Source organism: Phyllobates terribilis, unplaced genomic scaffold (genome assembly GCF_046119375.1).
Source record: "Phyllobates terribilis strain yellow unplaced genomic scaffold, ASM4611937v1 Scaffold_693__1_contigs__length_808095, whole genome shotgun sequence".
NCBI lineage: Eukaryota > Metazoa > Chordata > Amphibia > Anura > Dendrobatidae > Phyllobates > Phyllobates terribilis.
In genome coordinates this window covers 654,956-673,141 of record NW_027363453.1, presented here as the reverse complement: position 1 = coordinate 673,141, position 18,186 = coordinate 654,956, and the positions used below count along the sequence as shown (strand labels likewise).

Sequence of the window (18,186 nt, the reverse complement as noted above, 5' to 3'; positions counted from 1 at the left end):
TTGGATTTTTCATGTTCAAAGTTGCAGAAGCCAGATTACAAGCTTATTTTGGTTCAACTTCAGCAACTGTGCATTGCATTGCCATGTAATGTGATGCAATGCTATCTTTCTAGCTCTCCCTTTTTACTTCCTTTTGGATAAACAGACATATTAGGCAAGCATTTTGGAGCTTTCACCTAAATAACTACAGGTGGTGAGATAAGCTGCACAATATAATTGACCTTTCAGTATATTGTTGCACACACACCATCTATTTAGCAAATGCCCTTGTTATCAACAGCAGCCTTTTAAACTCACCTGAGCTAACAGGTATGTGCGCTGGTTACTCTGCTGCGCTTAAAATTTCTTTTTTGGTTTGCTACAATGCCTTTTCTGAAACGTTGTCTCCTTCTGCTGGAACACTGACTTCTTTCATTTAATGCCTGCAGACTATAAAAGAGAACCCAACCCAAAAAGTTTGGTTGATTAGTCTGTGGCATTCTGTTAAACTGTTGCTTATGGCGGTCTCTGTGAGCTTCTCAGCGACATTCAGCCAGCCAGGTATCCTGCCTGCAGTAGATGGAATGTGGCAATGGAACGCTGGCTGCGCGTGTCATAATAGGCTCTGAGCCTTTATATACCTGTGCACAGCAGCAGCCACCTTCAGTCTGCTGCTGGACAGCCAGCAGCAGCAGCAGCAGGAGAGGTATGTAATCAGGAGCCCTCCTGCTAAGGGTAGACAGCTGCTCGTTCCACCCCACCCCCCGCCTTAATTGGTTCTCCTCCCTTCCAACGGTGTTGAGGCGGGTGGGAACAGCAGGGGGTGAAGGTGCTGTGTATAAAGAGGTGGAGTTATGCAGATCTAAAACGCGTGGATTGCAGCAGCAGCAAGCCGAAAAGTGCAGGCATGTAAGGGATCTAGAGGTTGACAACATGTCTTCTTAACGGGAGTCCAGGAGCTCATCTCCACAAATGGACTTTTCAGGATCCTTGGGTGGCTCCGTAGTTTGAAACCAATTCTGGTTATCGCTTCTCGGCCTTTTGGCTAAGATCAAGTGTAGTATCTGTTCTTATCAGTTTAATATCTGATACGTCCCCTATCTGGGGACCATATATTAAATGGATTTTTAGAACAGGGAGATGGAAAAAGAGCTTGCTCTGTCCACTCCACGCATTGACCTGGTATTGCAGTATCTCCAGGACCGGTGCACCCCTTCTTTAATGCAGTTTCTAAAATCAGAAAGAATTGAATTTAATGTTTTTTGTTCATTTTGCTTGTTTGTCGGATTTTGGGATGGACTCTTTGGCTTTGCTTTTCTTCTCCTCATTGGATTTTTCATGTTCAAAGTTGCAGAAGCCAGATTACAAGCTCATTTTGGTTCAACTTCAGCAACTGTGCATTGCATTGCCATGTAATGTGATGCAATGCTATCTTTCTAGCTCTCCCTTTTTACTTCCTTTTGGATAAACAGACATATTAGGCAAGCATTTTGGAGCTTTCACCTAAATAACTACAGGTGGTGAGATAAGCTGCACAATATAATTGACCTTTCAGTATATTGTTGCACACACACCATCTATTTAGCAAATGCCCTTGTTATCAACAGCAGCCTTTTAAACTCACCTGAGCTAACAGGTATGTGCGCTGGTTACTCTGCTGCGCTTAAAATTTCTTTTTTGGTTTGCTACAATGCCTTTTCTGAAACGTTGTCTCCTTCTGCTGGAACACTGACTTCTTTCATTTAATGCCTGCAGACTATAAAAGAGAACCCAACCCAAAAAGTTTGGTTGATTAGTCTGTGGCATTCTGTTAAACTGTTGCTTATGGCGGTCTCTGTGAGCTTCTCAGCGACATTCAGCCAGCCAGGTATCCTGCCTGCAGTAGATGGAATGTGGCAATGGAACGCTGGCTGCGCGTGTCATAATAGGCTCTGAGCCTTTATATACCTGTGCACAGCAGCAGCCACCTTCAGTCTGCTGCTGGACAGCCAGCAGCAGCAGCAGCAGGAGAGGTATGTAATCAGGAGCCCTCCTGCTAAGGGTAGACAGCTGCTCGTTCCACCCCACCCCCCGCCTTAATTGGTTCTCCTCCCTTCCAACGGTGTTGAGGCGGGTGGGAACAGCAGGGGGTGAAGGTGCTGTGTTTAAAGAGGTGGAGTTATGCAGATCTAAAACGCGTGGATTGCAGCAGCAGCAAGCCGAAAAGTGCAGGCATGTAAGGGATCTAGAGGTTGACAACATGTCTTCTTAACGGGAGTCCAGGAGCTCATCTCCACAAATGGACTTTTCAGGATCCTTGGGTGGCTCCGTAGTTTGAAACCAATTCTGGTTATCGCTTCTCGGCCTTTTGGCTAAGATCAAGTGTAGTATCTGTTCTTATCAGTTTAATATCTGATACGTCCCCTATCTGGGGACCATATATTAAATGGATTTTTAGAACAGGGAGATGGAAAAAGAGCTTGCTCTGTCCACTCCACGCATTGACCTGGTATTGCAGTATCTCCAGGACCGGTGCACCCCTTCTTTAATGCAGTTTCTAAAATCAGAAAGAATTGAATTTAATGTTTTTTGTTCATTTTGCTTGTTTGTCGGATTTTGGGATGGACTCTTTGGCTTTGCTTTTCTTCTCCTCATTGGATTTTTCATGTTCAAAGTTGCAGAAGCCAGATTACAAGCTCATTTTGGTTCAACTTCAGCAACTGTGCATTGCATTGCCATGTAATGTGATGCAATGCTATCTTTCTAGCTCTCCCTTTTTACTTCCTTTTGGATAAACAGACATATTAGGCAAGCATTTTGGAGCTTTCACCTAAATAACTACAGGTGGTGAGATAAGCTGCACAATATAATTGACCTTTCAGTATATTGTTGCACACACACCATCTATTTAGCAAATGCCCTTGTTATCAACAGCAGCCTTTTAAACTCACCTGAGCTAACAGGTATGTGCGCTGGTTACTCTGCTGCGCTTAAAATTTCTTTTTTGGTTTGCTACAATGCCTTTTCTGAAACGTTGTCTCCTTCTGCTGGAACACTGACTTCTTTCATTTAATGCCTGCAGACTATAAAAGAGAACCCAACCCAAAAAGTTTGGTTGATTAGTCTGTGGCATTCTGTTAAACTGTTGCTTATGGCGGTCTCTGTGAGCTTCTCAGCGACATTCAGCCAGCCAGGTATCCTGCCTGCAGTAGATGGAATGTGGCAATGGAACGCTGGCTGCGCGTGTCATAATAGGCTCTGAGCCTTTATATACCTGTGCACAGCAGCAGCCACCTTCAGTCTGCTGCTGGACAGCCAGCAGCAGCAGCAGCAGGAGAGGTATGTAATCAGGAGCCCTCCTGCTAAGGGTAGACAGCTGCTCGTTCCACCCCACCCCCCGCCTTAATTGGTTCTCCTCCCTTCCAACGGTGTTGAGGCGGGTGGGAACAGCAGGGGGTGAAGGTGCTGTGTTTAAAGAGGTGGAGTTATGCAGATCTAAAACGCGTGGATTGCAGCAGCAGCAAGCCGAAAAGTGCAGGCATGTAAGGGATCTAGAGGTTGACAACATGTCTTCTTAACGGGAGTCCAGGAGCTCATCTCCACAAATGGACTTTTCAGGATCCTTGGGTGGCTCCGTAGTTTGAAACCAATTCTGGTTATCGCTTCTCGGCCTTTTGGCTAAGATCAAGTGTAGTATCTGTTCTTATCAGTTTAATATCTGATACGTCCCCTATCTGTAAATGGATTTTTAGAACAGGGAGATGGAAAAAGAGCTTGCTCTGTCCACTCCACGCATTGACCTGGTATTGCAGTATCTCCAGGACCGGTGCACCCCTTCTTTAATGCAGTTTCTAAAATCAGAAAGAATTGAATTTAATGTTTTTTGTTCATTTTGCTTGTTTGTCGGATTTTGGGATGGACTCTTTGGCTTTGCTTTTCTTCTCCTCATTGGATTTTTCATGTTCAAAGTTGCAGAAGCCAGATTACAAGCTCATTTTGGTTCAACTTCAGCAACTGTGCATTGCATTGCCATGTAATGTGATGCAATGCTATCTTTCTAGCTCTCCCTTTTTACTTCCTTTTGGATAAACAGACATATTAGGCAAGCATTTTGGAGCTTTCACCTAAATAACTACAGGTGGTGAGATAAGCTGCACAATATAATTGACCTTTCAGTATATTGTTGCACACACACCATCTATTTAGCAAATGCCCTTGTTATCAACAGCAGCCTTTTAAACTCACCTGAGCTAACAGGTATGTGCGCTGGTTACTCTGCTGCGCTTAAAATTTCTTTTTTGGTTTGCTACAATGCCTTTTCTGAAACGTTGTCTCCTTCTGCTGGAACACTGACTTCTTTCATTTAATGCCTGCAGACTATAAAAGAGAACCCAACCCAAAAAGTTTGGTTGATTAGTCTGTGGCATTCTGTTAAACTGTTGCTTATGGCGGTCTCTGTGAGCTTCTCAGCGACATTCAGCCAGCCAGGTATCCTGCCTGCAGTAGATGGAATGTGGCAATGGAACGCTGGCTGCGCGTGTCATAATAGGCTCTGAGCCTTTATATACCTGTGCACAGCAGCAGCCACCTTCAGTCTGCTGCTGGACAGCCAGCAGCAGCAGCAGCAGGAGAGGTATGTAATCAGGAGCCCTCCTGCTAAGGGTAGACAGCTGCTCGTTCCACCCCACCCCCCGCCTTAATTGGTTCTCCTCCCTTCCAACGGTGTTGAGGCGGGTGGGAACAGCAGGGGGTGAAGGTGCTGTGTTTAAAGAGGTGGAGTTATGCAGATCTAAAACGCGTGGATTGCAGCAGCAGCAAGCCGAAAAGTGCAGGCATGTAAGGGATCTAGAGGTTGACAACATGTCTTCTTAACGGGAGTCCAGGAGCTCATCTCCACAAATGGACTTTTCAGGATCCTTGGGTGGCTCCGTAGTTTGAAACCAATTCTGGTTATCGCTTCTCGGCCTTTTGGCTAAGATCAAGTGTAGTATCTGTTCTTATCAGTTTAATATCTGATACGTCCCCTATCTGGGGACCATATATTAAATGGATTTTTAGAACAGGGAGATGGAAAAAGAGCTTGCTCTGTCCACTCCACGCATTGACCTGGTATTGCAGTATCTCCAGGACCGGTGCACCCCTTCTTTAATGCAGTTTCTAAAATCAGAAAGAATTGAATTTAATGTTTTTTGTTCATTTTGCTTGTTTGTCGGATTTTGGGATGGACTCTTTGGCTTTGCTTTTCTTCTCCTCATTGGATTTTTCATGTTCAAAGTTGCAGAAGCCAGATTACAAGCTCATTTTGGTTCAACTTCAGCAACTGTGCATTGCATTGCCATGTAATGTGATGCAATGCTATCTTTCTAGCTCTCCCTTTTTACTTCCTTTTGGATAAACAGACATATTAGGCAAGCATTTTGGAGCTTTCACCTAAATAACTACAGGTGGTGAGATAAGCTGCACAATATAATTGACCTTTCAGTATATTGTTGCACACACACCATCTATTTAGCAAATGCCCTTGTTATCAACAGCAGCCTTTTAAACTCACCTGAGCTAACAGGTATGTGCGCTGGTTACTCTGCTGCGCTTAAAATTTCTTTTTTGGTTTGCTACAATGCCTTTTCTGAAACGTTGTCTCCTTCTGCTGGAACACTGACTTCTTTCATTTAATGCCTGCAGACTATAAAAGAGAACCCAACCCAAAAAGTTTGGTTGATTAGTCTGTGGCATTCTGTTAAACTGTTGCTTATGGCGGTCTCTGTGAGCTTCTCAGCGACATTCAGCCAGCCAGGTATCCTGCCTGCAGTAGATGGAATGTGGCAATGGAACGCTGGCTGCGCGTGTCATAATAGGCTCTGAGCCTTTATATACCTGTGCACAGCAGCAGCCACCTTCAGTCTGCTGCTGGACAGCCAGCAGCAGCAGCAGCAGGAGAGGTATGTAATCAGGAGCCCTCCTGCTAAGGGTAGACAGCTGCTCGTTCCACCCCACCCCCCGCCTTAATTGGTTCTCCTCCCTTCCAACGGTGTTGAGGCGGGTGGGAACAGCAGGGGGTGAAGGTGCTGTGTTTAAAGAGGTGGAGTTATGCAGATCTAAAACGCGTGGATTGCAGCAGCAGCAAGCCGAAAAGTGCAGGCATGTAAGGGATCTAGAGGTTGACAACATGTCTTCTTAACGGGAGTCCAGGAGCTCATCTCCACAAATGGACTTTTCAGGATCCTTGGGTGGCTCCGTAGTTTGAAACCAATTCTGGTTATCGCTTCTCGGCCTTTTGGCTAAGATCAAGTGTAGTATCTGTTCTTATCAGTTTAATATCTGATACGTCCCCTATCTGTAAATGGATTTTTAGAACAGGGAGATGGAAAAAGAGCTTGCTCTGTCCACTCCACGCATTGACCTGGTATTGCAGTATCTCCAGGACCGGTGCACCCCTTCTTTAATGCAGTTTCTAAAATCAGAAAGAATTGAATTTAATGTTTTTTGTTCATTTTGCTTGTTTGTCGGATTTTGGGATGGACTCTTTGGCTTTGCTTTTCTTCTCCTCATTGGATTTTTCATGTTCAAAGTTGCAGAAGCCAGATTACAAGCTCATTTTGGTTCAACTTCAGCAACTGTGCATTGCATTGCCATGTAATGTGATGCAATGCTATCTTTCTAGCTCTCCCTTTTTACTTCCTTTTGGATAAACAGACATATTAGGCAAGCATTTTGGAGCTTTCACCTAAATAACTACAGGTGGTGAGATAAGCTGCACAATATAATTGACCTTTCAGTATATTGTTGCACACACACCATCTATTTAGCAAATGCCCTTGTTATCAACAGCAGCCTTTTAAACTCACCTGAGCTAACAGGTATGTGCGCTGGTTACTCTGCTGCGCTTAAAATTTCTTTTTTGGTTTGCTACAATGCCTTTTCTGAAACGTTGTCTCCTTCTGCTGGAACACTGACTTCTTTCATTTAATGCCTGCAGACTATAAAAGAGAACCCAACCCAAAAAGTTTGGTTGATTAGTCTGTGGCATTCTGTTAAACTGTTGCTTATGGCGGTCTCTGTGAGCTTCTCAGCGACATTCAGCCAGCCAGGTATCCTGCCTGCAGTAGATGGAATGTGGCAATGGAACGCTGGCTGCGCGTGTCATAATAGGCTCTGAGCCTTTATATACCTGTGCACAGCAGCAGCCACCTTCAGTCTGCTGCTGGACAGCCAGCAGCAGCAGCAGCAGGAGAGGTATGTAATCAGGAGCCCTCCTGCTAAGGGTAGACAGCTGCTCGTTCCACCCCACCCCCCGCCTTAATTGGTTCTCCTCCCTTCCAACGGTGTTGAGGCGGGTGGGAACAGCAGGGGGTGAAGGTGCTGTGTTTAAAGAGGTGGAGTTATGCAGATCTAAAACGCGTGGATTGCAGCAGCAGCAAGCCGAAAAGTGCAGGCATGTAAGGGATCTAGAGGTTGACAACATGTCTTCTTAACGGGAGTCCAGGAGCTCATCTCCACAAATGGACTTTTCAGGATCCTTGGGTGGCTCCGTAGTTTGAAACCAATTCTGGTTATCGCTTCTCGGCCTTTTGGCTAAGATCAAGTGTAGTATCTGTTCTTATCAGTTTAATATCTGATACGTCCCCTATCTGGGGACCATATATTAAATGGATTTTTAGAACAGGGAGATGGAAAAAGAGCTTGCTCTGTCCACTCCACGCATTGACCTGGTATTGCAGTATCTCCAGGACCGGTGCACCCCTTCTTTAATGCAGTTTCTAAAATCAGAAAGAATTGAATTTAATGTTTTTTGTTCATTTTGCTTGTTTGTCGGATTTTGGGATGGACTCTTTGGCTTTGCTTTTCTTCTCCTCATTGGATTTTTCATGTTCAAAGTTGCAGAAGCCAGATTACAAGCTCATTTTGGTTCAACTTCAGCAACTGTGCATTGCATTGCCATGTAATGTGATGCAATGCTATCTTTCTAGCTCTCCCTTTTTACTTCCTTTTGGATAAACAGACATATTAGGCAAGCATTTTGGAGCTTTCACCTAAATAACTACAGGTGGTGAGATAAGCTGCACAATATAATTGACCTTTCAGTATATTGTTGCACACACACCATCTATTTAGCAAATGCCCTTGTTATCAACAGCAGCCTTTTAAACTCACCTGAGCTAACAGGTATGTGCGCTGGTTACTCTGCTGCGCTTAAAATTTCTTTTTTGGTTTGCTACAATGCCTTTTCTGAAACGTTGTCTCCTTCTGCTGGAACACTGACTTCTTTCATTTAATGCCTGCAGACTATAAAAGAGAACCCAACCCAAAAAGTTTGGTTGATTAGTCTGTGGCATTCTGTTAAACTGTTGCTTATGGCGGTCTCTGTGAGCTTCTCAGCGACATTCAGCCAGCCAGGTATCCTGCCTGCAGTAGATGGAATGTGGCAATGGAACGCTGGCTGCGCGTGTCATAATAGGCTCTGAGCCTTTATATACCTGTGCACAGCAGCAGCCACCTTCAGTCTGCTGCTGGACAGCCAGCAGCAGCAGCAGCAGGAGAGGTATGTAATCAGGAGCCCTCCTGCTAAGGGTAGACAGCTGCTCGTTCCACCCCACCCCCCGCCTTAATTGGTTCTCCTCCCTTCCAACGGTGTTGAGGCGGGTGGGAACAGCAGGGGGTGAAGGTGCTGTGTTTAAAGAGGTGGAGTTATGCAGATCTAAAACGCGTGGATTGCAGCAGCAGCAAGCCGAAAAGTGCAGGCATGTAAGGGATCTAGAGGTTGACAACATGTCTTCTTAACGGGAGTCCAGGAGCTCATCTCCACAAATGGACTTTTCAGGATCCTTGGGTGGCTCCGTAGTTTGAAACCAATTCTGGTTATCGCTTCTCGGCCTTTTGGCTAAGATCAAGTGTAGTATCTGTTCTTATCAGTTTAATATCTGATACGTCCCCTATCTGTAAATGGATTTTTAGAACAGGGAGATGGAAAAAGAGCTTGCTCTGTCCACTCCACGCATTGACCTGGTATTGCAGTATCTCCAGGACCGGTGCACCCCTTCTTTAATGCAGTTTCTAAAATCAGAAAGAATTGAATTTAATGTTTTTTGTTCATTTTGCTTGTTTGTCGGATTTTGGGATGGACTCTTTGGCTTTGCTTTTCTTCTCCTCATTGGATTTTTCATGTTCAAAGTTGCAGAAGCCAGATTACAAGCTCATTTTGGTTCAACTTCAGCAACTGTGCATTGCATTGCCATGTAATGTGATGCAATGCTATCTTTCTAGCTCTCCCTTTTTACTTCCTTTTGGATAAACAGACATATTAGGCAAGCATTTTGGAGCTTTCACCTAAATAACTACAGGTGGTGAGATAAGCTGCACAATATAATTGACCTTTCAGTATATTGTTGCACACACACCATCTATTTAGCAAATGCCCTTGTTATCAACAGCAGCCTTTTAAACTCACCTGAGCTAACAGGTATGTGCGCTGGTTACTCTGCTGCGCTTAAAATTTCTTTTTTGGTTTGCTACAATGCCTTTTCTGAAACGTTGTCTCCTTCTGCTGGAACACTGACTTCTTTCATTTAATGCCTGCAGACTATAAAAGAGAACCCAACCCAAAAAGTTTGGTTGATTAGTCTGTGGCATTCTGTTAAACTGTTGCTTATGGCGGTCTCTGTGAGCTTCTCAGCGACATTCAGCCAGCCAGGTATCCTGCCTGCAGTAGATGGAATGTGGCAATGGAACGCTGGCTGCGCGTGTCATAATAGGCTCTGAGCCTTTATATACCTGTGCACAGCAGCAGCCACCTTCAGTCTGCTGCTGGACAGCCAGCAGCAGCAGCAGCAGGAGAGGTATGTAATCAGGAGCCCTCCTGCTAAGGGTAGACAGCTGCTCGTTCCACCCCACCCCCCGCCTTAATTGGTTCTCCTCCCTTCCAACGGTGTTGAGGCGGGTGGGAACAGCAGGGGGTGAAGGTGCTGTGTTTAAAGAGGTGGAGTTATGCAGATCTAAAACGCGTGGATTGCAGCAGCAGCAAGCCGAAAAGTGCAGGCATGTAAGGGATCTAGAGGTTGACAACATGTCTTCTTAACGGGAGTCCAGGAGCTCATCTCCACAAATGGACTTTTCAGGATCCTTGGGTGGCTCCGTAGTTTGAAACCAATTCTGGTTATCGCTTCTCGGCCTTTTGGCTAAGATCAAGTGTAGTATCTGTTCTTATCAGTTTAATATCTGATACGTCCCCTATCTGGGGACCATATATTAAATGGATTTTTAGAACAGGGAGATGGAAAAAGAGCTTGCTCTGTCCACTCCACGCATTGACCTGGTATTGCAGTATCTCCAGGACCGGTGCACCCCTTCTTTAATGCAGTTTCTAAAATCAGAAAGAATTGAATTTAATGTTTTTTGTTCATTTTGCTTGTTTGTCGGATTTTGGGATGGACTCTTTGGCTTTGCTTTTCTTCTCCTCATTGGATTTTTCATGTTCAAAGTTGCAGAAGCCAGATTACAAGCTCATTTTGGTTCAACTTCAGCAACTGTGCATTGCATTGCCATGTAATGTGATGCAATGCTATCTTTCTAGCTCTCCCTTTTTACTTCCTTTTGGATAAACAGACATATTAGGCAAGCATTTTGGAGCTTTCACCTAAATAACTACAGGTGGTGAGATAAGCTGCACAATATAATTGACCTTTCAGTATATTGTTGCACACACACCATCTATTTAGCAAATGCCCTTGTTATCAACAGCAGCCTTTTAAACTCACCTGAGCTAACAGGTATGTGCGCTGGTTACTCTGCTGCGCTTAAAATTTCTTTTTTGGTTTGCTACAATGCCTTTTCTGAAACGTTGTCTCCTTCTGCTGGAACACTGACTTCTTTCATTTAATGCCTGCAGACTATAAAAGAGAACCCAACCCAAAAAGTTTGGTTGATTAGTCTGTGGCATTCTGTTAAACTGTTGCTTATGGCGGTCTCTGTGAGCTTCTCAGCGACATTCAGCCAGCCAGGTATCCTGCCTGCAGTAGATGGAATGTGGCAATGGAACGCTGGCTGCGCGTGTCATAATAGGCTCTGAGCCTTTATATACCTGTGCACAGCAGCAGCCACCTTCAGTCTGCTGCTGGACAGCCAGCAGCAGCAGCAGCAGGAGAGGTATGTAATCAGGAGCCCTCCTGCTAAGGGTAGACAGCTGCTCGTTCCACCCCACCCCCCGCCTTAATTGGTTCTCCTCCCTTCCAACGGTGTTGAGGCGGGTGGGAACAGCAGGGGGTGAAGGTGCTGTGTTTAAAGAGGTGGAGTTATGCAGATCTAAAACGCGTGGATTGCAGCAGCAGCAAGCCGAAAAGTGCAGGCATGTAAGGGATCTAGAGGTTGACAACATGTCTTCTTAACGGGAGTCCAGGAGCTCATCTCCACAAATGGACTTTTCAGGATCCTTGGGTGGCTCCGTAGTTTGAAACCAATTCTGGTTATCGCTTCTCGGCCTTTTGGCTAAGATCAAGTGTAGTATCTGTTCTTATCAGTTTAATATCTGATACGTCCCCTATCTGGGGACCATATATTAAATGGATTTTTAGAACAGGGAGATGGAAAAAGAGCTTGCTCTGTCCACTCCACGCATTGACCTGGTATTGCAGTATCTCCAGGACCGGTGCACCCCTTCTTTAATGCAGTTTCTAAAATCAGAAAGAATTGAATTCAATGTTTTTTGTTCATTTTGCTTGTTTGTCGGATTTTGGGATGGACTCTTTGGCTTTGCTTTTCTTCTCCTCATTGGATTTTTCATGTTCAAAGTTGCAGAAGCCAGATTACAAGCTCATTTTGGTTCAACTTCAGCAACTGTGCATTGCATTGCCATGTAATGTGATGCAATGCTATCTTTCTAGCTCTCCCTTTTTACTTCCTTTTGGATAAACAGACATATTAGGCAAGCATTTTGGAGCTTTCACCTAAATAACTACAGGTGGTGAGATAAGCTGCACAATATAATTGACCTTTCAGTATATTGTTGCACACACACCATCTATTTAGCAAATGCCCTTGTTATCAACAGCAGCCTTTTAAACTCACCTGAGCTAACAGGTATGTGCGCTGGTTACTCTGCTGCGCTTAAAATTTCTTTTTTGGTTTGCTACAATGCCTTTTCTGAAACGTTGTCTCCTTCTGCTGGAACACTGACTTCTTTCATTTAATGCCTGCAGACTATAAAAGAGAACCCAACCCAAAAAGTTTGGTTGATTAGTCTGTGGCATTCTGTTAAACTGTTGCTTATGGCGGTCTCTGTGAGCTTCTCAGCGACATTCAGCCAGCCAGGTATCCTGCCTGCAGTAGATGGAATGTGGCAATGGAACGCTGGCTGCGCGTGTCATAATAGGCTCTGAGCCTTTATATACCTGTGCACAGCAGCAGCCACCTTCAGTCTGCTGCTGGACAGCCAGCAGCAGCAGCAGCAGGAGAGGTATGTAATCAGGAGCCCTCCTGCTAAGGGTAGACAGCTGCTCGTTCCACCCCACCCCCCGCCTTAATTGGTTCTCCTCCCTTCCAACGGTGTTGAGGCGGGTGGGAACAGCAGGGGGTGAAGGTGCTGTGTTTAAAGAGGTGGAGTTATGCAGATCTAAAACGCGTGGATTGCAGCAGCAGCAAGCCGAAAAGTGCAGGCATGTAAGGGATCTAGAGGTTGACAACATGTCTTCTTAACGGGAGTCCAGGAGCTCATCTCCACAAATGGACTTTTCAGGATCCTTGGGTGGCTCCGTAGTTTGAAACCAATTCTGGTTATCGCTTCTCGGCCTTTTGGCTAAGATCAAGTGTAGTATCTGTTCTTATCAGTTTAATATCTGATACGTCCCCTATCTGTAAATGGATTTTTAGAACAGGGAGATGGAAAAAGAGCTTGCTCTGTCCACTCCACGCATTGACCTGGTATTGCAGTATCTGCAGGACCGGTGCACCCCTTCTTTAATGCAGTTTCTAAAATCAGAAAGAATTGAATTTAATGTTTTTTGTTCATTTTGCTTGTTTGTCGGATTTTGGGATGGACTCTTTGGCTTTGCTTTTCTTCTCCTCATTGGATTTTTCATGTTCAAAGTTGCAGAAGCCAGATTACAAGCTCATTTTGGTTCAACTTCAGCAACTGTGCATTGCATTGCCATGTAATGTGATGCAATGCTATCTTTCTAGCTCTCCCTTTTTACTTCCTTTTGGATAAACAGACATATTAGGCAAGCATTTTGGAGCTTTCACCTAAATAACTACAGGTGGTGAGATAAGCTGCACAATATAATTGACCTTTCAGTATATTGTTGCACACACACCATCTATTTAGCAAATGCCCTTGTTATCAACAGCAGCCTTTTAAACTCACCTGAGCTAACAGGTATGTGCGCTGGTTACTCTGCTGCGCTTAAAATTTCTTTTTTGGTTTGCTACAATGCCTTTTCTGAAACGTTGTCTCCTTCTGCTGGAACACTGACTTCTTTCATTTAATGCCTGCAGACTATAAAAGAGAACCCAACCCAAAAAGTTTGGTTGATTAGTCTGTGGCATTCTGTTAAACTGTTGCTTATGGCGGTCTCTGTGAGCTTCTCAGCGACATTCAGCCAGCCAGGTATCCTGCCTGCAGTAGATGGAATGTGGCAATGGAACGCTGGCTGCGCGTGTCATAATAGGCTCTGAGCCTTTATATACCTGTGCACAGCAGCAGCCACCTTCAGTCTGCTGCTGGACAGCCAGCAGCAGCAGCAGCAGGAGAGGTATGTAATCAGGAGCCCTCCTGCTAAGGGTAGACAGCTGCTCGTTCCACCCCACCCCCCGCCTTAATTGGTTCTCCTCCCTTCCAACGGTGTTGAGGCGGGTGGGAACAGCAGGGGGTGAAGGTGCTGTGTTTAAAGAGGTGGAGTTATGCAGATCTAAAACGCGTGGATTGCAGCAGCAGCAAGCCGAAAAGTGCAGGCATGTAAGGGATCTAGAGGTTGACAACATGTCTTCTTAACGGGAGTCCAGGAGCTCATCTCCACAAATGGACTTTTCAGGATCCTTGGGTGGCTCCGTAGTTTGAAACCAATTCTGGTTATCGCTTCTCGGCCTTTTGGCTAAGATCAAGTGTAGTATCTGTTCTTATCAGTTTAATATCTGATACGTCCCCTATCTGGGGACCATATATTAAATGGATTTTTAGAACAGGGAGATGGAAAAAGAGCTTGCTCTGTCCACTCCACGCATTGACCTGGTATTGCAGTATCTCCAGGACCGGTGCACCCCTTCTTTAATGCAGTTTCTAAAATCAGAAAGAATTGAATTCAATGTTTTTTGTTCATTTTGCTTGTTTGTCGGATTTTGGGATGGACTCTTTGGCTTTGCTTTTCTTCTCCTCATTGGATTTTTCATGTTCAAAGTTGCAGAAGCCAGATTACAAGCTCATTTTGGTTCAACTTCAGCAACTGTGCATTGCATTGCCATGTAATGTGATGCAATGCTATCTTTCTAGCTCTCCCTTTTTACTTCCTTTTGGATAAACAGACATATTAGGCAAGCATTTTGGAGCTTTCACCTAAATAACTACAGGTGGTGAGATAAGCTGCACAATATAATTGACCTTTCAGTATATTGTTGCACACACACCATCTATTTAGCAAATGCCCTTGTTATCAACAGCAGCCTTTTAAACTCACCTGAGCTAACAGGTATGTGCGCTGGTTACTCTGCTGCGCTTAAAATTTCTTTTTTGGTTTGCTACAATGCCTTTTCTGAAACGTTGTCTCCTTCTGCTGGAACACTGACTTCTTTCATTTAATGCCTGCAGACTATAAAAGAGAACCCAACCCAAAAAGTTTGGTTGATTAGTCTGTGGCATTCTGTTAAACTGTTGCTTATGGCGGTCTCTGTGAGCTTCTCAGCGACATTCAGCCAGCCAGGTATCCTGCCTGCAGTAGATGGAATGTGGCAATGGAACGCTGGCTGCGCGTGTCATAATAGGCTCTGAGCCTTTATATACCTGTGCACAGCAGCAGCCACCTTCAGTCTGCTGCTGGACAGCCAGCAGCAGCAGCAGCAGGAGAGGTATGTAATCAGGAGCCCTCCTGCTAAGGGTAGACAGCTGCTCGTTCCACCCCACCCCCCGCCTTAATTGGTTCTCCTCCCTTCCAACGGTGTTGAGGCGGGTGGGAACAGCAGGGGGTGAAGGTGCTGTGTTTAAAGAGGTGGAGTTATGCAGATCTAAAACGCGTGGATTGCAGCAGCAGCAAGCCGAAAAGTGCAGGCATGTAAGGGATCTAGAGGTTGACAACATGTCTTCTTAACGGGAGTCCAGGAGCTCATCTCCACAAATGGACTTTTCAGGATCCTTGGGTGGCTCCGTAGTTTGAAACCAATTCTGGTTATCGCTTCTCGGCCTTTTGGCTAAGATCAAGTGTAGTATCTGTTCTTATCAGTTTAATATCTGATACGTCCCCTATCTGGGGACCATATATTAAATGGATTTTTAGAACAGGGAGATGGAAAAAGAGCTTGCTCTGTCCACTCCACGCATTGACCTGGTATTGCAGTATCTCCAGGACCGGTGCACCCCTTCTTTAATGCAGTTTCTAAAATCAGAAAGAATTGAATTCAATGTTTTTTGTTCATTTTGCTTGTTTGTCGGATTTTGGGATGGACTCTTTGGCTTTGCTTTTCTTCTCCTCATTGGATTTTTCATGTTCAAAGTTGCAGAAGCCAGATTACAAGCTCATTTTGGTTCAACTTCAGCAACTGTGCATTGCATTGCCATGTAATGTGATGCAATGCTATCTTTCTAGCTCTCCCTTTTTACTTCCTTTTGGATAAACAGACATATTAGGCAAGCATTTTGGAGCTTTCACCTAAATAACTACAGGTGGTGAGATAAGCTGCACAATATAATTGACCTTTCAGTATATTGTTGCACACACACCATCTATTTAGCAAATGCCCTTGTTATCAACAGCAGCCTTTTAAACTCACCTGAGCTAACAGGTATGTGCGCTGGTTACTCTGCTGCGCTTAAAATTTCTTTTTTGGTTTGCTACAATGCCTTTTCTGAAACGTTGTCTCCTTCTGCTGGAACACTGACTTCTTTCATTTAATGCCTGCAGACTATAAAAGAGAACCCAACCCAAAAAGTTTGGTTGATTAGTCTGTGGCATTCTGTTAAACTGTTGCTTATGGCGGTCTCTGTGAGCTTCTCAGCGACATTCAGCCAGCCAGGTATCCTGCCTGCAGTAGATGGAATGTGGCAATGGAACGCTGGCTGCGCATGTCATAATAGGCTCTGAGCCTTTATATACCTGTGCACAGCAGCAGCCACCTTCAGTCTGCTGCTGGACAGCCAGCAGCAGCAGCAGCAGGAGAGGTATGTAATCAGGAGCCCTCCTGCTAAGGGTAGACAGCTGCTCGTTCCACCCCACCCCCCGCCTTAATTGGTTCTCCTCCCTTCCAACGGTGTTGAGGCGGGTGGGAACAGCAGGGGGTGAAGGTGCTGTGTTTAAAGAGGTGGAGTTATGCAGATCTAAAACGCGTGGATTGCAGCAGCAGCAAGCCGAAAAGTGCAGGCATGTAAGGGATCTAGAGGTTGACAACATGTCTTCTTAACGGGAGTCCAGGAGCTCATCTCCACAAATGGACTTTTCAGGATCCTTGGGTGGCTCCGTAGTTTGAAACCAATTCTGGTTATCGCTTCTCGGCCTTTTGGCTAAGATCAAGTGTAGTATCTGTTCTTATCAGTTTAATATCTGATACGTCCCCTATCTGGGGACCATATATTAAATGGATTTTTAGAACAGGGAGATGGAAAAAGAGCTTGCTCTGTCCACTCCACGCATTGACCTGGTATTGCAGTATCTCCAGGACCGGTGCACCCCTTCTTTAATGCAGTTTCTAAAATCAGAAAGAATTGAATTCAATGTTTTTTGTTCATTTTGCTTGTTTGTCGGATTTTGGGATGGACTCTTTGGCTTTGCTTTTCTTCTCCTCATTGGATTTTTCATGTTCAAAGTTGCAGAAGCCAGATTACAAGCTCATTTTGGTTCAACTTCAGCAACTGTGCATTGCATTGCCATGTAATGTGATGCAATGCTATCTTTCTAGCTCTCCCTTTTTACTTCCTTTTGGATAAACAGACATATTAGGCAAGCATTTTGGAGCTTTCACCTAAATAACTACAGGTGGTGAGATAAGCTGCACAATATAATTGACCTTTCAGTATATTGTTGCACACACACCATCTATTTAGCAAATGCCCTTGTTATCAACAGCAGCCTTTTAAACTCACCTGAGCTAACAGGTATGTGCGCTGGTTACTCTGCTGCGCTTAAAATTTCTTTTTTGGTTTGCTACAATGCCTTTTCTGAAACGTTGTCTCCTTCTGCTGGAACACTGACTTCTTTCATTTAATGCCTGCAGACTATAAAAGAGAACCCAACCCAAAAAGTTTGGTTGATTAGTCTGTGGCATTCTGTTAAACTGTTGCTTATGGCGGTCTCTGTGAGCTTCTCAGCGACATTCAGCCAGCCAGGTATCCTGCCTGCAGTAGATGGAATGTGGCAATGGAACGCTGGCTGCGCGTGTCATAATAGGCTCTGAGCCTTTATATACCTGTGCACAGCAGCAGCCACCTTCAGTCTGCTGCTGGACAGCCAGCAGCAGCAGCAGCAGGAGAGGTATGTAATCAGGAGCCCTCCTGCTAAGGGTAGACAGCTGCTCGTTCCACCCCACCCCCCGCCTTAATTGGTTCTCCTCCCTTCCAACGGTGTTGAGGCGGGTGGGAACAGCAGGGGGTGAAGGTGCTGTGTTTAAAAAGGTGGAGTTATGCAGATCTAAAACGCGTGGATTGCAGCAGCAGCAAGCCGAAAAGTGCAGGCATGTAAGGGATCTAGAGGTTGACAACATGTCTTCTTAACGGGAGTCCAGGAGCTCATCTCCACAAATGGACTTTTCAGGATCCTTGGGTGGCTCCGTAGTTTGAAACCAATTCTGGTTATCGCTTCTCGGCCTTTTGGCTAAGATCAAGTGTAGTATCTGTTCTTATCAGTTTAATATCTGATACGTCCCCTATCTGGGGACCATATATTAAATGGATTTTTAGAACAGGGAGATGGAAAAAGAGCTTGCTCTGTCCACTCCACGCATTGACCTGGTATTGCAGTATCTCCAGGACCGGTGCACCCCTTCTTTAATGCAGTTTCTAAAATCAGAAAGAATTGAATTCAATGTTTTTTGTTCATTTTGCTT

General features: G+C 44.9%; 10 non-coding genes and 4 pseudogenes across 10 annotated transcripts; all 14 read left to right on the top strand.

Moving 5' to 3' along the window:
• Positions 1–1,004: 1,004 nt before the first annotated feature.
• On the top strand, positions 1,005–1,195 carry LOC141236157 (U2 spliceosomal RNA). Its single transcript, XR_012301851.1, has one exon. It is a non-coding gene; the product is annotated as a U2 spliceosomal RNA (small nuclear RNA).
• A 1,115-nt stretch (positions 1,196–2,310) lies between these two features.
• Positions 2,311–2,501, top strand: LOC141236156 (U2 spliceosomal RNA). Its single transcript, XR_012301850.1, has one exon. It is a non-coding gene; the product is annotated as a U2 spliceosomal RNA (small nuclear RNA).
• A 1,115-nt stretch (positions 2,502–3,616) lies between these two features.
• Positions 3,617–3,795, top strand: LOC141236318 (U2 spliceosomal RNA; annotated as a pseudogene).
• A 1,115-nt stretch (positions 3,796–4,910) lies between these two features.
• On the top strand, positions 4,911–5,101 carry LOC141236155 (U2 spliceosomal RNA). The gene has a single exon (XR_012301849.1). It is a non-coding gene; the product is annotated as a U2 spliceosomal RNA (small nuclear RNA).
• Positions 5,102–6,216: 1,115 nt separating this feature from the next.
• On the top strand, positions 6,217–6,395 carry LOC141236317 (U2 spliceosomal RNA; annotated as a pseudogene).
• Positions 6,396–7,510: 1,115 nt separating this feature from the next.
• On the top strand, positions 7,511–7,701 carry LOC141236154 (U2 spliceosomal RNA). Its single transcript, XR_012301848.1, has one exon. It is a non-coding gene; the product is annotated as a U2 spliceosomal RNA (small nuclear RNA).
• A 1,115-nt stretch (positions 7,702–8,816) lies between these two features.
• On the top strand, positions 8,817–8,995 carry LOC141236316 (U2 spliceosomal RNA; annotated as a pseudogene).
• Positions 8,996–10,110: 1,115 nt separating this feature from the next.
• Positions 10,111–10,301, top strand: LOC141236153 (U2 spliceosomal RNA). The gene has a single exon (XR_012301847.1). It is a non-coding gene; the product is annotated as a U2 spliceosomal RNA (small nuclear RNA).
• A 1,115-nt stretch (positions 10,302–11,416) lies between these two features.
• LOC141236152 (U2 spliceosomal RNA) lies at positions 11,417–11,607 on the top strand. The gene has a single exon (XR_012301846.1). It is a non-coding gene; the product is annotated as a U2 spliceosomal RNA (small nuclear RNA).
• Positions 11,608–12,722: 1,115 nt separating this feature from the next.
• On the top strand, positions 12,723–12,901 carry LOC141236320 (U2 spliceosomal RNA; annotated as a pseudogene).
• A 1,115-nt stretch (positions 12,902–14,016) lies between these two features.
• Positions 14,017–14,207, top strand: LOC141236151 (U2 spliceosomal RNA). The gene has a single exon (XR_012301845.1). It is a non-coding gene; the product is annotated as a U2 spliceosomal RNA (small nuclear RNA).
• Positions 14,208–15,322: 1,115 nt separating this feature from the next.
• LOC141236150 (U2 spliceosomal RNA) lies at positions 15,323–15,513 on the top strand. Its single transcript, XR_012301844.1, has one exon. It is a non-coding gene; the product is annotated as a U2 spliceosomal RNA (small nuclear RNA).
• Positions 15,514–16,628: 1,115 nt separating this feature from the next.
• On the top strand, positions 16,629–16,819 carry LOC141236149 (U2 spliceosomal RNA). Its single transcript, XR_012301843.1, has one exon. It is a non-coding gene; the product is annotated as a U2 spliceosomal RNA (small nuclear RNA).
• Positions 16,820–17,934: 1,115 nt separating this feature from the next.
• On the top strand, positions 17,935–18,125 carry LOC141236147 (U2 spliceosomal RNA). Its single transcript, XR_012301841.1, has one exon. It is a non-coding gene; the product is annotated as a U2 spliceosomal RNA (small nuclear RNA).
• Positions 18,126–18,186: the final 61 nt, after the last annotated feature.